The 22,490-nt window shown below is 38.3% G+C and overlaps 1 protein-coding gene and 2 pseudogenes across 1 annotated transcript in view; 2 read left to right on the top strand and 1 right to left on the bottom strand.

Moving 5' to 3' along the window:
* The window catches only part of LOC141428045 (putative fatty acyl-CoA reductase CG5065), a 45,688-nt pseudogene extending 31,062 nt beyond the window's left edge, over positions 1 to 14,626 (bottom strand).
* Positions 1 to 22,490, top strand: part of Sarm (sterile alpha and armadillo motif) — a 134,457-nt gene that overhangs the window by 6,455 nt on the left and 105,512 nt on the right. The window lies entirely within an intron of this gene.
* LOC141427672 (uncharacterized) lies at positions 1,071 to 6,969 on the top strand (annotated as a pseudogene).

Genomic DNA, 22,490 nt, shown 5'->3' on the forward strand with positions numbered 1-22,490 from the left:
AACCGAAATCAGCACATTTGTATATTATTTCCACGTGTGCTGCAACCCACGACTTAGGTGTCAAATTTATCAAAAAAAAATATAAATTGTTGTCTAGCGAAAATACTACACATCACGATTGTGAAAGCTTCAAAATTGTTTTTTAATTATACACCAGACTCATAAATAATTCGGTATCAAGCACTTTTACAACTCTTAAAGCGAACATGAATGCGGAATATATGACACCGCTTATTGGTAAGTTCCCACATATTTATGTACGGAAATGTGAGGATTCTTTTAATGTAATTTGGAGATAACTCATTTATCGAGGCAACGATTTTAATGTAAGTTATTAATCTAAAGCCTATCATGTGCGCATGAGTGAAGAGAAAGTTGTCCGCTACGATGCCCAGGCGCAGCTTCTTCGCATTAAGTGCCGAATGTTCAGTGTCGTCAGCTGTGCTTTGAGTACAGCTATGTGGTTAATAAGAGCTTCGGTTACATAATACGAGTATGCTTCGTATTCAGCTTTTATGCTTCAAATTCAGTTCCCCTATTTAGTGTAAACAGTGTAGTGTGTACTGTAGAAGAATCGACGTGGATTTGGAAATAACAGCTATTTTATCAACCGCGTCACAAAAAAAAATACTTCGAGAACATTGTAAAAAAATAATTGTGCCAAGCTCGATTACCAGTGCCGATCTGATATCGCCATATTAAGTTTATAACGACTTAAAACGGGACCATGAAATTAGTTTTGTCGCAAGCTACTTAAAAACGTGTGCAGCATATTACGTCTTAAACATATGCGGATCTAAACATAGCCCGAATCAACGCAACTAATCTTAATTGTTGTGTGTGTGTGTCCAGAATTATCACCAGGTCGATCGTGTTCACCATTCCTTACCATATGATATATCATCTGAGTTGCAGCCTTGTTACAAGATATGGTAATTCGATCCGTCAGGACTCGATACGCATAGCGCACAGATTGAAGTTACATGCGATTTTCAACTGTTCCCTGTGTCAGTTGGTAGTGGGGCCCATTGGGTGTAACACGGCTACGTCGAGAAGAGTAGTTAAACATAATGCGGCGGAAGGAACCGACGCCAGCGCCTAGCGCAGGTCGGGGTAGGAGTCTGATAGCAACGAGAACCAGCCAACAGCAGCAACGCAAGATACCGACTAGCTCCAGGAGCCAACTGCCTAGAAGTTATTCTTCACGGCAGCGCAAAGTGACACGAAGGTTCACCCCGGCCGCTTCAGAGGGGGTATGTCATGCGAAGCTTCTCTACACCTGAACCTAAGCAGATGGAGTTCCGACCGACACTCTGATTCGTTCTATCGTCCAAAATCCCACGGTTCAAGGAGTGAATTAGATTCCGACTTGGAAAGTTTCGAACAGTTTGAGGACAGTTTTATCGATATGGATGATGATCAGGAACAGAACGTGTACGGGACGTATGGAAGGAGTCCTGAGAGAGAAGAGCCGAAGCGAGTTATGGCCACGTTGCTGCAGGGCAGTGGACTGCAAGGATCTCCATTAGACCGTTATCTTGCACGACGCAGACATTGTACAACGCTCGAGAAGCAATGAAAGAGCTGCAAAAGAATGAACAAAAGGGTAAGATTTTCATTAAGTAAAGTCTGACCAGTTTCTATTTAGCCCTGATATAGTGTCGCTACAAACAGCTTACATATGGCAATAATACGTGTACGTCAATGAATAGTAGGGACAGTATAGTAGCTTTTGTCCTATATCCGTCTTCTATTTTTTTACGTGGTCGCAGCATTTACTCCAATTTTCTATAGTCACTTCCTAAATAATGACAAAGTGTAAAGTAAGTTCTATTTTTAAGTATTCAATAAAATTATAAACATTGATTATGTAAATACTGAAAACTATCTTCAACGAGCTTTAGGAAGGCATCATTCGTGATAGAAACATTTTTAGTTGCCACTTTTGCTTTCATGATGCCCCAAATCATCTCAATGGGATTCAAGTCACAGTGATAGGGAAGTAACATTTTGTGGAAATGAGCAATGATGTGTTTTCTACGCCAGATGTTGAAAGCTTTGTTAATTTGGAAAGAATGGTACCGGCATTATCCATTATAACACACGTGGGTTCACTGAGATTGGGAATTAATCTGCAAAATCCATTTTTTAAAATTGTTCCTGTTCATGGAGTCATGATAATCGGCTTTTTTTCCTTATCATTATATACTTATTAGGAGTGCATTGGGAACAAATCTCGATTGGTCCACCGGCATAAACAATAAGTGCTTTGGGGTAATTCCACGTGGATTTTTGATGAGTTTGACATGACGTTTGTAATTTCGTTAATTACTCCGAGTTGGTACATTATATTTAAAGTCTTAGGATATTTCTGTCGTTTCCACTAATCTATCTTATATACTGTATAAAAAAGTTTCTAAATATGATCGATTTATGGAAATATTGGTATTTCAAAAATTAGTTACTTTATTTTTTTTTGCACAGGGGCTATTTTGGGAATATGCGGGTTATTCTGCGTGTTATTGAAAGGTGGACTTTATTATAATTTGGCTCAAGATTCATATTTCTTTTTAGGCTAAAATTACCCCATTCATTTTTATTTTTATATTTCGTTATAGATATAATAGTTACAGATTTTTTCAATCTCTGTATTCCGAAATAACCCACACGCAATGTGGTTTCAAATTTGCCGCAAAGGAATATTAATCTACATACATTATAGAACAAAGCTGGATTAGTTACACCATTTATAACTCGAGAACAGCTGGACAGATTATTATGATTTTGATGTGTGGGTTTGTCTCCGCCCGAATAGCAGCATAGGGGAGAGGAGCGAAGCCGCGGGAATATACTAGTAAGTATATAAAAATTTAGAAATGCCATGTCACTTTTATATTTTTGAACTAGCTTTTACCGCGGCTACGCTCGCGTGAACCATAACATTTCAATGAAACAAGCAATCAAGCAATCATGCTAGCAAGCATTTAAGCAATCATTTAAGCTAGCTTGCGAGCAAGTATGCAAGCAAGCAAGCAAGCAAGCATGCAAGCAAACATTTAAGCAAGCTTGCAAGTGAGCATGCTTCGCTCGCGTGAACCATAATATTTCAAAGAAGCAAGCAAGCAACTAAATAAACTTCATGCTACATCGTTTTTGTTAGCCGAAGTATCAGGTACGCTACCCTGTTCGACACACTGGAGATCTCTTAATGTTGTTAGAGAGGGACCTATTAACAAGGAAACCTTACGCCACCCTGTGATGTTTGATCATCCTCGCGGAAGTACAGAAGGTGGCCCGAGTCTAAGTGATGGTGCCCTCTCCCTCTCTATGTACTTCACTTAACTCCTGAATATGCCACCTTATGTTCTCCAGCTCCACTTCCAACTGCGCTAGAAGAGTTAAAAGTCCGTCCGTCAGTTTACTTAGGTAGCCTTGGATCGCCCGGGATTCTTAGCATCCTCTGCCCGCCGTTACCATGAACGCTACTATGGCAAGGAATAGCGGGGCGACGGGACTGGGGATCTCTTTGCCGTGCGCTTCATTTCTGGTAGGGGTTTTGCCCATAATCCTCACACTGGGCATGCGAGTTGGCGATCGTAGGGCACAGTTTATTGCACCGCCAATGCTGCAGCCCATCCGGGGCGGGGACTTAACTGTGCCGATTTTGGCTGCACTATGCCGCAATCAGCCAGCTGCCAGAGTCCAGTCTATTAGACGGCAGGGTGCACCACGGGCAGGTAAGGTTGGCTTGGGGTCCATAGATGGAGGTTTGGCCCCCTTACACCAAAATAAAAAAATCTAAATCTTGAAAAGTTGAAAGTTTGAATACCTCAGACAATTATACTACTAAAGTAAGCTGGGGTTATTTCGGGAATCACTTCACTGGAATAACCCTAAAGGGGTAATTCGGGATTTTTTTTAAACTATATCTAGGCCTTTTAGACTGACACAGTCATTCGCAAAAACGATTATTTGTCATAACATCAATAGTTCAATCTTGTAACTTATCAAGGTTTTAGAGATAGCGATGTTGGGGTTATTTCGTATTTATTTTTTGGCACGAAATGCACTCGACCAAAAAAAAAAATATTGCACGTCAACCGATGCCGGTGCCTCGCATCATCTGGAGAGACGCGAGGAGGGTAAATAGGGCGTCCATTTAAGTGCTGCCAGTGTTTAAACATCAACACGTTTAGGAGAATTTTTAAATAAATGGAATAACCCCGTTTACAGAATTACCGCACCTTATATCGTTTGCCGGTTGAAAACGGATTTAACACACCGGGTTCATTTTAGCTTTGCCAGCATTTTGCGTGGTTAAGAGAAGTATGGATGTAAGTCTCATCGGTAGGCTTCGTCCTTTTTCTGTCGTAACCATTTGAATGTATTTAATTTTTTTTTTTTTGCATTGGGGTGAACTTTTTTGGGCATTTTGATTGCAAAATCGATTTCTTTAGGTACATCGGTGACATTCATCAATGACTTCCAATGTCTGTTGTCAAAAAAAATCATTACCATTAAAATAAATTAGTTCCACTGAAAATCCGCAACATAGCGAGGGCTAAATAGGAACTTGTCAGGATTTAAATCACAAATTGGATAACAGTTGCTTTTAGTGCTATATTGTTTGTTGTGCATTAAAAGTACTTCTAAATAATTAATTGCAACCAATTAACCCCTAGGTTATTAGTATTGTTTACTAACACCCTAGAACCTAGATTCAGTACAAGTATTTCTTGTTTACACTAATTTCCATCATTCTAAGCGTGAGTTTGCAAATACTTAACAAACTTTCGAAAAGACGTATTTTCTGAACTATTCAATAAAGAAGTAATTTACACTCAATGAACTTGGTAACAAATACTAAATATTTAAAGGTATATTTAATACCTTTCTACTTTGCCACAGTGCTTGCACTTTATTGTCCACATGGATTTCAATCAAACACTTTCTTTATGACGTCATTGGATTTGTTTGAGGAAAACGGTAGTGGTAAATATTTGCAGTTTAATATTGATAGGGAAAACAGGTGGGGCCGGTGGCTTGGTCAGCTGGTGTTTTAGTAGAGCTTTTGAATATGTAAATGCAAGTAGTTTAGATCACTTTATTCCTTAAAACGTATCTCCATCAAGTGCAAAAGAGATTTAGATTATTTTTTCGCGTGTGTTGTGGAATTGCTTTAGTTACATCTAAAACTAAAAATTAATGTAGGTACGTATTGCAAAACTTGACTTGACTATTTCTGTTACTAGAAATTGACTATCATATTCTTAAAACAAAGTAAGTACGGATTATATTAGGTAGAAAAAAACGTTACTATCCTAAGAAAGAATTTAGTGTATTATTTTTCTTAATTTACTTGTTTTAGATAGATTTTAAAGGTTTTTTTTGTATTATTTTACATTTATTACTTACAACTTTATGATCGGAGCTGTGGCGCTTGTCAGAAAATAAATATTAATTAATAGACGGACTAAACAAAAGGGATCAGTATTAGTTAGTTTTAGATAGGCCTTTCGAGTTACGCCTGAAAACCTGCATTGGACATGACGACACAAAACAGTTTTTATAAAATTTTCTACATGAGAAATACTACATCTAAACTAATATATAAATGCGAAAGTAACTGTATGCGAACCGATTTAAATGTGATTAAAGATAGTTTTGAGATCTTGGGAGGGACATATTATGATAGTTTTTTTGGAAAACTTAATGATTCCCGCAGAATAACGATACGATAAACAAATTTTTCGCAGATGGAGTAGCGGGGAAAAGCTATAATTTTATCATCATCATCATATCAGCCGTAGGACGTGCACTGTTGGACACAGGCCTCCCCCAAGTATGTATAAAGAGAGAGAGTATTTTACAAATCTTTTTTTTCCAGCGGCGTCTCGCCTCGGCTTCCGTCCGCTGACCCTTCAGGTCCCTCGACGCGCCTCACACTCTGATACTCAGTATCAGGAGGCTCTATCAAGAAGAGGAACTCCAAGCTTCACACAGCTGGAGTTGGACACAGCTGAGCTGGACCAGCACCTGCGGTCCGCTGAACAACTCCCTGGAGCGCGGAGTCGCCATGGCTACGGAAGAAGCGATGCTGATAGGTGAGTGACAGCCATATTGTACAAAATCAAAATTAAAACGTTTATTCTGTAAGCGGGCGCAAAGGGCTCTTTTACAAGTCACTTTTCTTAAGCTACCTGCGCTTTTCGGAAAGGTCATCCATTGCCAAGAAAAAAAGCGCCGCAAGAAACTTGGCAAGCCATTTCTTCAAAAGTACCTAAATAAAATATTAATTCAATAAATTGATAATTTTGAATTTACGTGTGTTTTTTTTTTTTTTTTTATGTTTATGGTTTATATTGAATTTGAATATGTGATTTGCAATAAATATCATAACATAAATGAATAAAAAATACAAAAAAACATATATTAAGAAAAAATAACACAAAATACAGGGTTATTTTAGATTATCGCGGTCATTACTAATTTTATGAATTATTCGGGTTTTGTTCCGCGTACCTTGATTTTAGAGAAGTTTGATCATGGCGCATGCTACTGTGCCGAAATATCGAGCTGCTCTAAAATCAAGGTACGCGGAACAAAACCCGAATTTAATTCATAAAATACGGGGATAAAGGACTCCATTCAGCCCTTAGTTAAGAAATAAAACATAAACAAAATTAAATAAATAAGGTAATGCACATTTGAGCCTTTTAAATTTTCGGGAGATGAGTAAGTATATAGAACAGTTGCCATCTCTTGTTCTAGACGTTATGTTAGTTTGAGCTAACACGAAATATAAAAACAAGTTTCTTTTTCTGTTTTTTGATTAAAAATATAATAATCCGCAGGACTGATAGCAATTTAGTTTTTGAGGGTTTTCTAAAGTATCATGTAATATATCAAAGTACTGTAACATCTAGATTCACATTTGATATTATTTCACTAGCTTTTGCCGGCGGCTAGTGATTGTCTAACACAACCAAACAGTCTGCGATCGGGCAAGTCAAACCAGTTTGCTGAACAGAAATCAGTAAACAAACACAGATAAGAATTTTAACAATATTTAGTTAACTAACCACGTTCTTGATGCGTCATTCTTATCGAAAATAACGTGCTTAATCATAATACCTACTCGTATATTTTCGTAAAGGGGTACTTCTCACAAATCTGTCAAGTGTGATAAACGATTTTGTGAATAAAACTAACCGGTCAAGAGCGTGTCGCGCCCAGGATAGGGTTCCGTAGCCATTACGAAAAATCAAATAATATAAAAAAAAAAAAAATTTCGTATTGTGTACTGATCTGAATCTTCCAAGTTTAGGTATATTTTATACCTTAGGCTGCTATTTACTCTTAAACTACTAATAATTCTCCAGCAATCTTTAGCTATAATTTTCCTTGTAAATTTGATATAAGTATTTACAACCATTCTGATTTTTTCAATTTCTCGATTTTAATGAAAATTTGCACTTTAAAGTTAAATATTTCGCAAACAGATCACTGAATAGAAAATTTGTCTTCGCAACTCCTCAATGGTTTTAAAGTCCTATCCAACGATACCCCAAATATATATTACTAACCCTATGGTTAGTCGAGGAAAAAACACCGCCACTTTACGTCATGAAGTAAACTAAAATTTTTTTTTTACTTTTTTTATTGTACACACTGTCGGCGTGACTGATATGTATATTCATGTCAAATTACAGCTTTCTAGTATAACGTTCTCTGAGCTTACCCGCGGACAGACAGACGGACAGACATGGCGAAACTATAAAGGTTCCGAGTTGACTACGGAACCCTAACAAGACTGCTAATTTGACTGTCTGAAACGTCTTATACATATTTTATGGATTTTAAGATTAGAAAACCATAAATTGCGTAATCCTTTAGTTATCATGATTAACTTTGGTCGGTAAATTTAATATTGAATAATACAGTACATGAGCGTGGTGGCCTAGTGGTTTGACCTATCGTCTAAACAGAGGGTCGTGGGTTCAAACCCGGCTCGCACCTCTGAGTTTTTCGAAATTCATGTGCGGAATCACATTTGTTTACCACGAGCTTTGCGGTGAAGGAAACATCGTGAGGAAACCTGCACAACGTGCGAAGCAATTCAATGGTGCGTGCGAAGTTCCCAATCCGCACTGGGCCCGCGTGGGAACTATGGCCAAGCCCTCTTGTTCTGAGAGGAGGCCTGTGCCCAGCAGTGGGACGTATATAGGCTGGGATGATGATGATGATTCAGTACATGGGCGACCGAGCTTTGCTCGTCTATAACTCGTTATTAAGCGTTTTTTCAGAGATAAGACCAAGCTAGATCGATTTCATCCATACCAAATTTAGTCGAAATCCCCAAAATATATATAAAAAAGAATTGTTGAATTGAATAGGTAATTGAAAAGAATTGAATTGAAGAAGAGAAGAATTGATCGTATAAAGGTATTAGATATTATTATTTATTGTGTTTATTCGATTACACAGATAATATCATCACCATCATAAATTGCTTCCGGCCTATACCTATACGTCCACTGCTGGGCATAGGACTCCTCCCAAAATGAAATGGCTCCACGCGGCCCAGTGCGGATTGGGAACTCTCTCACGCACACCATTGAGTCACTATGACATTCATTTGAGGCACATTGCAATTCGAAATATACACATGCATGACTTTACTCTTTATTCTATCGTCTTAATAACTTTTAACATAATGACCTATTGTAAATCATTGACATTAGTAAATTGAATCTCGTCGTTGAAGACTAAAGCTGCTCCTTTTTTAATAGCTCCGTGAAACATACCAACATTTAAGCTCCCTAGAAGCTTAGAGCTGGGAGGACAGTGTCCAGGCGGATCTGCGACGTCTCCAAGTCGACGACTGGCAAGAGGCTGCGCACGATCGGGACAGATGTCGTGCTCTTTGGGTCCCTGAGCCAAATTAGTTAGTTAGTTAGTTAGAAGCTTAGAGCTACATAAAACGAGTTCTACAGCGTTAACTAAAGGTTCATTTTAAACTTTAAATATGTATCTATATTTATCAATGCTGCTCTCTACTATTGCGACACGAGATGGCGTCGCAGCCCAGATCGCATGTGTTTACGATCGGATTCTGCGATGTCACAGCCTGTCGTGGCGGTTAATGTGTTTCAGGTGACTTAGTTAATTTAAGAAAATAATGAAATCATATGAAAGAAGAGCCAAAGTAAGCGATATAGCACGATGAAGTAGCGCTAATTGGGGCATGTTGCTCAAAGAACTGAAGGCGAAAGGAAAGGAGTCAATGTCTTCTTGAGTGGCAATCACGTAGTGGAAGATGCAGTTTAGGGAGGCCCTGTGCACTTGTGCAGGTTGGACTGATGACCGGTAACTTTTTTTTTTATTCGGCTGGATGGCAAACGAGCAAGTGGGTCTCCTGGTGATAAGAGATCACCACCGCCCACAAACATCTGCAACACCAGGGGTATTGCAGATGCGTTGCCAACCTAGAGGCCTAAGATGGAATACCTCAAGTGCCAGTAATTTCACCGGCTGTCTTACTCTCCACGCCGAAACACAACAGTTCAAGCACTGCTGCTTCACGGTAGGATTAGCGAGCAAGATGGTGGTAGCAATCCGGGTGGACCTTGCACAAGGTCCTACCACATGCATGAGCGAACAATATGGTGGTAGCAATCCGGGCGGACCTTGCACAAGGGTCCTGCACCTGCTGTAGCATATTTTGTTGCTGATAATACAGAGGGGCTACTACGAAACTCGCAAATCGAAGTTCGTATCGCACCGTCCCTTTCACTCGCGTATTAAATGACATAAGCGTCAGCGGGACGGCAACATACGAAGTTCGAGTTTTGCACTTCGTAGTATTTACTTATTCAAATAAATAAATAGGGCCAGATGTAGTGAATAATGCTTTGTCATCGTGTTTTGTCGGAAAGGTACGTATTCATCTTGCTCTCTCAACTAGTTTACTCACTGAAATTTACTGAATGCATCATTTGCATGCTGTATGAATGCAGCTGAAAAAGAAGGAACGATATTTAACATAACACTAAGAGATGTAATTAACCCTTTTTCTGCAAATAAATGTTATCTTATCTTTAAGCTAATTGAGAAAGCATGAAAAATACGAACTTATCGGAAAAATACGATGGGAAAACATTATTATTTATACAAAAAAAAACTACGTTTTTTACTGCACTTCGTTCCGTAGTGATTTTTGAACAAATAATTCTTGTCTTGGTGTTTCGTATTCAAATTAATGTATTACTAAGTTTACGAACGCCTATCTATTGTTTAAAGGGTTCTCTATAGCTTCTAACCGTCTACGTACGAGATCGAAATCATTAGCATACTTATGCATCGTGTGTAAATATAATAAAAAGGTAACATCGAGACATGAGCGTTTTGCAATGTGAACTGCATCTTTGCGCAACTGAAAATACATTCTGAGAACTATCGATGTATTTCTCATATACATATTAGTTGAAATTCTAATATGGAACACACGTACAAAGTGCCAGGTACAATACTTACCAATAAATTTTAATAGTTAAATTTATGAACTACGCGTCACCAATACTAATGACCTGGCTACGGTGCTTGCATCGCCGGTAATACCTACACAATACAATGCTGCATAACTGTATTGAAACGGTGACACTCGATTTATGAATTAGTTGAAGCAAATAGATATTCATTTCTTTTATATACAAGTAATTTTATAAGGCTTAAAATATTGTAAACAGTGTTACCCCCCGCTTCGCAAGCGTAAACAAATCATTAATTAGATCCAGAAATTGAATTTAAATTCCGAGATTTTACTAAATTCCCGTAGGAACTCCCAAAAATGGCATAGTGGTCTTTATTGACGTTGCGTTATAAACAGTGCCTAATTTCATGACTATACCCAGCGGATGAGATTTAGAGATTTTATTCCGTCGAATATCGTGGGAATATCCGGATAAAAGTAGCCTAGGTATGTCTTATTCCAAACGTCCAACTATCCTCCTACCAAATATCATCCAAATCCATCCAGCCGTTTTAGCGTGGAGGAATAACAAACACACACACACGCACACACACATACTCACAAACTTACACAAATATTAGTAGGAGTACGATTGATCGACTGACTGGCCACGGGAACATATTAGATGCATCAATTATACTTGATAGCATATTTAGGACTACTTCCTCACATGTTCCGAGAACAGGAAGGAAGTCGTGATCTAAATACCTCTGTTTACCATTTAAACTGCCGTTCGTAGCAGACAACGCTGATAGGTGAATTTGCTATTAACCATAACGATGGTGGAAGTCTCAATTGACGTAAGGGACAAAATGCTACTTTTCAGGAGAGCGAAAAGAAGTTTTTGGTAATTTTCAAACCCTCACAGCATTGTTAATGTTTAACTTAGCAGAACGTTATAATTACGTAAAATCTTGAATTTTCTTGCTTTTCAACGTGAAACTATAGACATTTTCGTAAAAAGCTTAATAAGAAAAATAGCTGTCCCTTACGCCCGTGACATATGGGTGTCATAGCCCCTTACACCCATAAACCGAAAATAAATAAATAATGTAGTAACCGATTTTTGGTCTTATAGGACATTTTATATTTTATTTGCTACATATTTGGACGTAAGTTCCTGTAGAAATTAAAAAAAAAAAAGTGAATTAACCCAAAGAACCACTTTAATTATTTAAAAAAACGCGCAAAAGCCATAATTTTGTACGTCCCCTTAAAAAATATGTAATTTGTAACATTTTCTTTAAATGGACATTATGAGTTAAAAGTTAAATAAAACTCAAATAATTTTTATAACGTTTTAAACTTTCGTGATTCTCACTCATAGTCAAAATACCACCAACGGGACTTATCACGCTAACACACACGAGTAATATTTACCTCGACGTTTCGGCAACATTGCAGTGGCCGTGGTCACGAGTGGACTGAAGTGTGGGGTGTCAAGTCTGCCTAGCAGCGCGAGTCCTTCGAACTACCCGCACTTGATCACTAATAGTACCAGCACTCGTATCACGAACTACCCGCAATTGGTGATTTTTATTTGTCACCCCATCACACCGACTCACAACACTCATCCCGACGTCGACACTTATTAATAACAGGATTCCACGAAGATGAAAGCTTATATCCATCGTCCCGGTTGTCATTTTTATGCTTTTTTATTTCAACGGCTTCACGTACCATTCTTGAGCAGAAATGACGTTCCGTGGACAGAATTTTGGGATTGTGAAGCTCAATCCAGTGGTTTGGTCCTGACTCCAACAAATGCTCGGCTATGGCTGACTTGTTTGTTTATAGCTGAGAGGGTCAAGGAAGATATTGCAGCTGTTAAAAATCGCCAAGTAAATAAGTTTTTATCCCGGAAAATAGCATAGTTCCGGGGGGTAGCGATAAACGAACTGATGATGTTGTTGATGACGATGATGATGAAATGATTTTCACTACCACCACTGGCGTACTAACTCTGCTTGCTTGCATTATTGCTTACATGCTTGCTTGCATGCTTGCTTGCATGTTTGATTGCATGCTTGCTTGCACTATTTCTTGCACATTTGGGAGTATTCTTGCTTGATTTGTTGTTTGCATGCATGCTTGCCTTCTGGCTTCACGCTTGCTTGCATGCATGCTTGCACTATTTATGCTTCCTCTAACACACTGATTGCAGCTGTGAGGGAGTGGGACGCCAGCCCGCTTCATGAGCGCTGGAGGAGATACCATAGACCGGTCATCGCGGGATCGGGGTAACCCGCGATGTTCATCTAACCCAGGCCGATAAAATTGCATGTTTGTTGATTTGATTGACAAAATTACATGCTCACTTGCAAGCCTGCTTAGGTGGTTGCTTACATGCTTGCTTGCTTGCATGCTTGCTTGCATGCTTTCTTGCACGCTTGCTTGCACTATTTCTTGCACATTTGGGAGTATGCCTGCTTGAGTTGTTGTTTCAATCACTACAAGTTCTAAAAACCATCTGTTTTGATGCCTCCTACGACCTAACATTAACAAGGTATTTTAATGAACTAAAAGAAGCAAGCTAGGTATTTTACTTTAAGTTACACCCATAAAGTAACCTCAATTTTTAAAATGTCTGTTTGTTACTGTCCCTTACGACTAACAATTTACTCTAGTTTTAGCTTTTGATGTCCCTTACGCCCATAAGAGTATTCCTTATTTTTATAGTTGCTGTTGTTTAATGCCCTTACGACGTACCAATTACACTTTTTTTAAAATGTCTGTTTGCTACTGCCCTTACGACCGACAATTTACTCTAGCTCTTGCTTTTTATACCCCTTACGCCCATAAAAGTATTTATTATTATATAAATTGCTGTTTTTTAATGTCCCTTACGACGTTCCGAGTATACCATTTTTAACCCTCAACATACATATACAGGCCAATTATTATTCTGTATGCATCATCATCTCGGCCTATATACGTCCCACTGCTGGGCACAGGCTTCCTTTATTAGGATCTGTCAGAAACAGCTTAAAATAAACAAAGTAGCTAAGAAAATTTACCTCAACATCCTTGACTGAAATTCCATTACGGAAATGTTAGCTCGACGTCAAGCCATTAATGGATCCATCAACTTAATCTTCTTTTTTTGTTTTGCTTTTGGCATCTTATAAAAAAAATACGCGCGCGTGACAAAGAACAACGTAGGCAATCAAATACGTCCTCCGTTTGACGTCTGACACGACTGACGAATGTGCAATGCGCAAACGCTCGGCGCGTGGAAGGTAGGTAGACGCGTTAGTATTTTGATGTTAGGTACAAGAAATAGGTACAGGCGGTAAGGTTACGCCCAACAACTTCTTGCTTTTTATCTATTCGTTATAAAATGTTGGATGTAAAGGGCAATGAACAATAATTGACCCATACGCCCTTTTATTATATTGTTGGGTTTTTTTAACGAATGAGCCGAGTCGTAAAGGACATATGAGACTGCCACAGCCCCTTACGACCCAAATATTAAAAAAATAATACATTTACGCCATTTTTCAGCTCAAATATTTTTTATACATGTCCCTTAAGCTATTTTATTTTAAAATATAAATGTTGATAACAGCAAAAGTAAGGGGCGTATCGTAACTTGAATACTACCAATCGACAGAGAAAAAAAAACTCTAATTTTCTATGTTTAAAAGTGATTTTCGGTATTTTGTCCCTACGCCAATTGAGAACTTCCACCATCGTAATATTATAAGTGTTTTCCGTCGCGTTTTCTCTCGTTTGTGGGCTTAGCGTAGGAAACTGTTTATCAGCGGTCGCCCGGCAACCGCCGCCACAACACGTGCGGTTCAGGCTATCAACATTTCGCGCGGAAAAGAAATAAAAGAAACGAAGGTCGCTTAGGGCATAGCCAAAGCCTTGTTATTCTTTTACGAGTTTTGTCTCGACTTACTTCGGTAAACTTGTTTCTAATTAAAAACGCGACAACATCGTTATAAACCGAAATCGTAAAGCGATCGTACGTGTAACAACGCCGTTCCCGTGGCAGCTGAAGTTGGTTTACGAAGCGTGATCGATACCATAGCGGTTATCTGTGGCGTGCCGAGCTGTGGTGTGCTTGGCGGTCGCTCGCGCTGGGCTTTTGGTGGTTGGCTGTGATTTACTGGTTAATCGGCTGGCATCGGTGCGGAGCGGTGGCGCGCGTCTAGCAGCAGCGGCCGGGAACAATGATCACGCCTTGACCTTGCGGCGCGGGGGCCGGGGCACGATGACGCCAGCGCGGCCGACACGCGGTTCGGCTTTCGGATGCGATCCTCCGTCGACGGCATCCGCGTAATCGGCGGTCAGCGCGATTCCGAAGTTTGCGTCAAAAATACCGGCGGGTGGGTGGCGCCGCGACGCTGGGATCCTCATTCGCGAGCTGGCGCCGACGCCGTCGCGATCAAACGACCGACCGACCGACCGAACCGACTCCCGCCGACCGAGTGATTCGCGACATGCGCGCGCTCCGACATGGGTAACGTGCAGTGCTGCGCCAGCGGACGCTTCCACGAGGGCAAGCCGCCGAAGAAGCCGAAGACGAAAGCGAAAAAGAAGAATAAATCGAAAATCAGTGCGAAGAGTAACGGTGTTGGTGGTGGCCAAGGGGACGGGAGTGTCGAGCGAAAAGTGATGGCCGAGGACTCGTCTGAGCGAGCCGCTCCGGCGGCCGTGCCCGCTGAAGCTTTAACACAAACAACGCCAGCTGTAGACGTACCAGATGACCCGACTCCGCAGCGCCAGCCTAATGCCCAGCATCCTGAAATCACCGATACCGACAACGATGGACTACGCAACGAGAGCATGGCTGAAGCGAGAGAGCGATTCTTCACTCAGGTCAGCAACCATAAATACTGTGAAATTCTAGCCAAACTCGATACTTTTATACATATGTACACTTCAAAATGCTCCTCTATGTTCTTCCGTGTATTTCACTTTAAATGTTCCACAAATATTTTCTGGCACGTTTCAATGTGCGATATTAATTCCTTTTATCATTCCGATGTCTGAAATGTTCTGCTTTATATCAGCGAGTTGTTCTTGATGGCTCTCAATCGCTATCTGTTTATTTACGTTCCTTATCGTCCTCCTCCGTCAATAAAACAGATGTTTGCCGTTTGTTTACTACAAACACGTAGTCCGAGTATCAACATAATAGGAACTAATTATCTTCAAACTATTTCTTGTAGATTATGCACGTGTGGGTGGAGTGGAACGTGTGTAAATTAACACTACTACTAAATTAACACTAAAAGAAAAAATATGATCAAACATGATACTTTCTGATCACTTCATTGTAAAGTGTCAAGTCAGGATTAAAAATAGCTAATAATGTTAACCTTTTAGAGTAATGTAATAATGAGTTAAATTAACTAATTATGTAGCAACGCTTTAATGGTAAATCCGGTGAAAATTGCATTAAATTATAAGGGATCATTAGTTACGCTGCAATAACGGTATTTGTGCTAATTGTGCAGTCATTATTTATTTTTTTGTTATTTGCTTGTATAAAATAGTCCAACTGCTGGGCAAAAGCCAACTCGCAGTCTCTGTTCTTATGACTTCTTTACATTTAATAATTTTATCATTATGTATTATTTTGAAATTACCTACTTAAATACCTAACATTACATGCCCTTGCTTAGTGAATGATAGCCAATACAGCTTACAAATATTTGAATTGTGTTTCTTAACACAAGTAATTTATTGATTGAATATGTAAAGAATATGTGTAAGTACACAAAACATACCTACTCGTCCATTCGTGACACCAAAGGTTGTCAAGCAAACGCAATAATACGTTCACCACAATGTGATAAGATCAATAAACAATAAAGTATAAAAACAACCATGCTAATTCTCTTTTAAATAACGTTGGTGTCGCATTATTAATACGAGTATTATTAGTGACTATTTAAGTTATATTTATGGGAAATTACTACTGTTATCTGAATACCCAGAACTTTATGAACTTATAAGCGATGGGGGAGAAGTGTTTCTAGACACATTTTCAGTTCATAGTTTCTGACGTTGGTGAACAATTTGGACAAATATGAGTAGAGTATGTATCGTGTACCTGCAAATTACATCTTCCGAGTTCCGCTATAACGAATTTCTAATAAAAAAGATTTTTTCGGGGTCCATCTAGAATTTATAGCTCGAATGACCTATTATGATAAAACGTACCAGCTATTAGATGTAAATTAATCATTTCCTACAACTCTTTGAAACTGCTAGAGCTACCTACAGCACACTCAAGAAGGAATGAAATTGTTACAAAAATTACGCGATTTGTATTCAACTTACTTCGTTCGCCTTTTTTGGGTTAAAAAGATAACATAAAGTCGCATCGGAATGCTTAGGGATGTGCCAGCTACCGTTATCGGTATTATTGCTGTTCCTACGAGTACATTAGTGTACATATATTTTAGTCAGTTTTATATTAAGATTTTGAAACTTATTCTAGAAATGATCTGTAAAAGGGTTAAAACCAAATATTTGATCCACGTTAAAGGGTGGTTAACTATATTAAACGGCTGACTGGAAAAAGTTCCATTGTAAAATGAAAGTTACTCATACAAACGATTGTAACATACGAATTAACCTTGGTAGACAAAGCCGCGAGCAAAAGCTTTTTTCGGGATAAAATATCGTCTTGTCATATTATCACCATTGTACATATGGAGGATGCTTCTAGCTACATAGATCTAGAATGACAATTAGGGCGGTAGATCGACCAAATGCCAATTATGTTAATACACACTAGGCATTAATCTATCTTGCTTCTGAGGACGACAAAACTAAACCTATACATATAATACACGCCGCATAACAAGACTACGAATACAGATGTAGTGAGTAATCTATTGCCATCGTATTTTGTCGGAAAAAGTTCGTATTTATCTAGCTTACTGAAGTTTACTGAAGCTGATTGAGAAAACAAGATAAAAACGAACTTATCGGACAAAATACGATGGAGAAATATTATTCAATAGATCTGTAAATATTATGACTGCTTGTCTAAGAATTCAACAACCACATAAACACAACTTTACGATAGATATCAATGCTAGTCTGATAGTAATTTAAAATGTAAAATGTCACCAATTTCCGACTGCTACCTTTGCATGAGCACATGGAATGTTATAGTGTGAACGGGTTCTGTTGATGATCTAACGTGCATCAATTAGTTGTCAAGGATGTACCATGTGTTAAGCGTTCTTAACGCCCATATTATCGTAAATGTTGCATATTGATTGTGTCACACTGCCTAGTTATAATGATCATTTATTTCGAACTACATGCTCCTAGTTGATTAGGCGAAGCGTGCGTAAATATCTGATACGACTATATTTCTAGGGCAAGTAGGACGTGTCAGATATTTTTGTACGTTCCGCTGTGGCAGATATTAATGCAGATGACGGTAGATTACACACTATGTACTTGCTCTAAGGAGGCCTTTACTAACTTTTTGAGTGATGACAATCGACATTCACAGATTTTTGATAAAATGTATAGTCAGCGAGAAAATCTACAGATTTGACTTTTTTTTTTTAATGCCAATCGGTCCCATTTCTATCAAGGATTAAAACACTATTTGAGACCAACTAAGGTTAAAGTACTGGAACACCCACAAATCAAAGAAAACTTTTTCCATACAGTTCGTAGGGTACTAATTTGCAAAGTGAAACTGTCTCATGTTGTTTTTTTACTAATATGAATCCTTTATGCTTAAAGAAAATTAAACAGTATGTAGACAACAAAAAACTGAACATTTTAACTAAAGTTTAGTGTCTTAACCCAGTATTGCTGCCCCATCTAAACTTTCCACCCTGTATAAACGTGCATTTTTTTAAATGTTTGTTGTCTCAACTAGGCAGCACTCCTATAAGATGTCTATTACTGATAATTTAAATAATTGCGTTTTATATTGACATACATTAATACACGTAGTTCTTACAGTCGAGACTTGCGATTAGACATAGGATTTAAACATACTGACAATATGTACTTAACCGCCAAGGTGAGCTTGTACTTCTATAAACATTTAAATATTTTACGAATCTTTGGAAGCTATACGCAAAAATACATAAATATTTATACTCGAGCAGGTAAGAACAACACCTTTTAACAATTTCTTGTTTTTACTTCGACTCGAATCGAAAAGTATATTGCATAAATATTATACCTACACTGTTCAAATATTTATGAGCTTAGTTAAAATAACGATAAAATGACATTCTACAAGAAAAAAAAACAATTTTATGATTTAAATTCGGGGTTTGTTTGGCGTAGGCTATGAATAATAAGAATTATTATTCGTAGGGCGTAGGTACCTTGATTTTAGAGAAGCTCAATATTTCGGAACAAAACCCGAATTTAAATAATAAAATTAGTACCTAATGACCGCGATAGTCTAAAAAAACAATTGTTCGAAAGACAAATAAAATGATAGTAGCTTAGTGAGCCTTCCCAAAATTTTCACTCACAAACACGTAAAACCGTTTTCCCGCGCTACTCCCACGAAATTGTAATCGCACGAAAAGCTGACTCACTCGAGAACATCGGGTTCGAAATCAAAATAGTGAATAAAATTTATAAATTTAGATTTTCCCGTGAAACTGAACGCAATGGCGCGTCACTACGAAGCAAGTGAGCGTTGTTACTCACTTTGTGTAGTTTGTGTCATTGACTCAGCGTGGAAAGTGACCGAGTGCTCGCTTTTGGAGCATGTCCAGGCGACTTCCCGAAATAACTGCTGTTCCGAATTATTCGAGAATTTATTGGTGGTTAGCAAAGGGAGCTGGTTCCGCTTTATAATGTAACAGAACTGTGTTTGAAGTTGGGAATGGACGCGATGGTGCGTGCCCTGGAAATAGGAAAGCTATTTTGGATCTAGCTCGAATACCGTGTGCTGCACCACATGGAATTAGGTAATTAGAGTTACGTACTCAGATGCATTGGCATTTTCTTTTCATATTAATACATTTGTTTATTAAGCAACTAGCCGTTACCCGCGACTCCGTCCGTGTAGAATTCGGTTTCACTATTCCGCGGGAACTTTTTCCGGGATAAAAACTATCCTATGTCCTTCCCCGGGACTCTTAAAGTATCTGTATACCGAATTTCATCTAAATCGGTTCAGCGGTTTAGACGTGAAGAAGTAACCAACAAACAAACAGACTTACAAACTATCGCATTTATTATATTAGTGGGATTATTGCGAAAAAGGCTTTAACAATTTAAGCGTCGCTATAACACTAAACGCCCGTACACACTTTACGAGTTCTTACATCAACATCTATAATTATATTAAACTTGCTTTGTATGTTAGTTTGTTTAGGTTAAATCTTGCCAATTGAATTTGATTCATTGTCATTGTACCAAAAACTTATTTTAATACATTAAAACAAACATTTCACCAGTCCTCGTCCCTCATTATTCCTTAATTTATTCGGGACCATTATCTTCCTAACAAACAGAGATATTTACTCAAAACATTTTTCATTTCATAGCATAGATTTACAGGCATAAAAAAAAAGAAGTAGTACAAATACAGGTTTAAATACACACCTATAAATACAGAAGTCGAAGTCGCCCGGAATAAGTTATAAAATTTAACGAATGTTGACATCTAAATGCACATTTCTTGTACAATTTCATTTACAATCAGGGTGAAATATTAGAATAAAAATTGGCAAGTTCTCATTATTCCGATATCTCGTTACCTTGGCAATGACAGTGCTATTTGGAGCAGAAAATTCATGACAGATAAGCAAAGAGCTGTGCCAGATTGAGGCACCGGTCATACTTATTTATGGTATTTATGACATTATCCACCTGTTATTTACGAAGAAGCTCGTGTGATGGGCAAAAAGTAAGAGTAGGTAGTTAGCCTAATAAGTTTTTGTTAAAAATGATTTTTTTTTAGGAAAAACTTTTTTGCTTACTGTACTTTTTGTTGACTGTATTATATTGACTTTTTGTTGTGATCCAAACTGCATTTCCGTACCAAATTTCAAGTCGATGCCACTAACCGTTGAGAAGTTCCGTCCTGCGGAGACGATTCTAGCCGGTCCACTACCAGATTATTTTACTGTCACCAGATTTACATAAGTATGCCAAATTTAAAGTCAATCCGACCACTGAAGTGCGTCAAATTTAACTTGCAAGATTTAGCCCGCACATTACCATACATTGCAAGTTAAATAAAAGCTTGTGAAAAGTAAGATGCACCAGGATGAAGACGAGGAAACTGAATCACGTACCAGGGAGGAAACTCTTCGTAATCAAGTTCGCTATGATTTCTTTGCCTAATGTATGGGATGTCAACATGACATTATTTAGTAAGCAGCATAAAAATTCCACGCCATTCAATTTCTACAGATTTCCTCACAATGTCTTCCTTCACCATAAAGCTCATGGTAAATTTCAAGTGTGACTTCACACATAGGCCAGAGCGAAGCGCAATTCTTCTCCTCCATACTATCACAAGTGCTCTGAGACGTATAGATACTTACCCTTTATTCGTTGTAATAATTAACCCTTCATTAGTATTATTGATTGCCATCCTTTTCATCATAATTGATTACTGTATTTAGCGGATGTAATTTAATAATTACTTAGTCAACACCGTAGTAATCACTTTAATTGGCATCTGTTGTCGTAAATTGTAGCCTTTTTCCTATAAATGTCAAGTTGACATACCCTTGCGAGCCCTTGCGTATCATTACTCATTTAATGTACTAGCCAACAGCCCGCGAATCCATTTGCGAAGAATACGTTTATTGCTGACGCATATTGTGGCTGTAAAACGACAACGTATACGAAATTGTACAGCTACTTTTGATGCTGATTGCACATGGTAGACCCGGGGTGGTCAAACAGTCTATTGTGGTAAGGCAGAGATGTAATGTCATAATCATCATCAACCGGAAAATGGCCACTATTGAAAAAAGGCCTCCCTTTAGAACGCGACAATTATCGGTATTATTACCCGGTATCCAATCCACCGATTCTCGCAATGTACCTATAGCCAGACCACCTAGTGAGAGGCACTCGAGAACCTGGTCTCGCCATCACCCGTTGCCATGTTCCGCCCATTACCACTTTTACTTGTATATTCTTTGAGCTATGTTGGTGACATGTACCTATAACTTGTATAAGGTTGTATGTAACGTGTATACGACAGTAGATACAGGCTGACACAAAAACAGCACTTCTCGCAATTCGAGCCACTCAAGGGTGTTTGCGTTCTTGTTTAGCACAATAGTACACAGCCTTGGAGAATCTACTTGGATAGCTAGCATACAGCGTGTATACGTCAATTCAAGTAAGATGCACCTAAGTCATATCTTTATAATAATTTAATTTACCTACTATAAATATAATTCAAAAATATTTTTTAAACACATAAATGAAAGATGACTGACACACAAACTGAGAAATAGCTATACCACTATCGTCATTTTCAAAATCCCACTTAATATAATAAATGCGAAAGTTTGTAAGTCTGTTTGTTTGTTTGAGTCCCGGGGAAGGACATAGGATAGTTTTAATCCCGGAAAATTTCATAGTTCCAGCAGGATAGTGAAAACCGAATTCTACGCGGACGGAATCGCGGGTAACAGACCAGTTTAATATAAGTAGATATGGATGGACCACAAAACATAGCCCTACATCATCATTTATACCAACTACCAATATCCAAATAACAGTTATCAATTTAATTTTCCCTGCACTTCGTGGTTTTACTTTGAAATTCAGATGACTTTAAATAATGTACTAAATAAAAAATGTGAATATAAGTACAAGTATTTTTTACAATTTATTCACTAATACTTACTATAATTTTACAACCACGTACTAATTAATTTTATTCTTCCATGCAACAGCCTGTATGTAGGTACGCTCAACCAGTCATTTGTTTACATCGATCATTCGACAAAATATCGCGTAGGTAACGAGG

Source organism: Choristoneura fumiferana, chromosome 5 (assembly GCF_025370935.1).
Source record: "Choristoneura fumiferana chromosome 5, NRCan_CFum_1, whole genome shotgun sequence".
Taxonomy (NCBI): Eukaryota; Metazoa; Arthropoda; class Insecta; order Lepidoptera; family Tortricidae; genus Choristoneura; species Choristoneura fumiferana.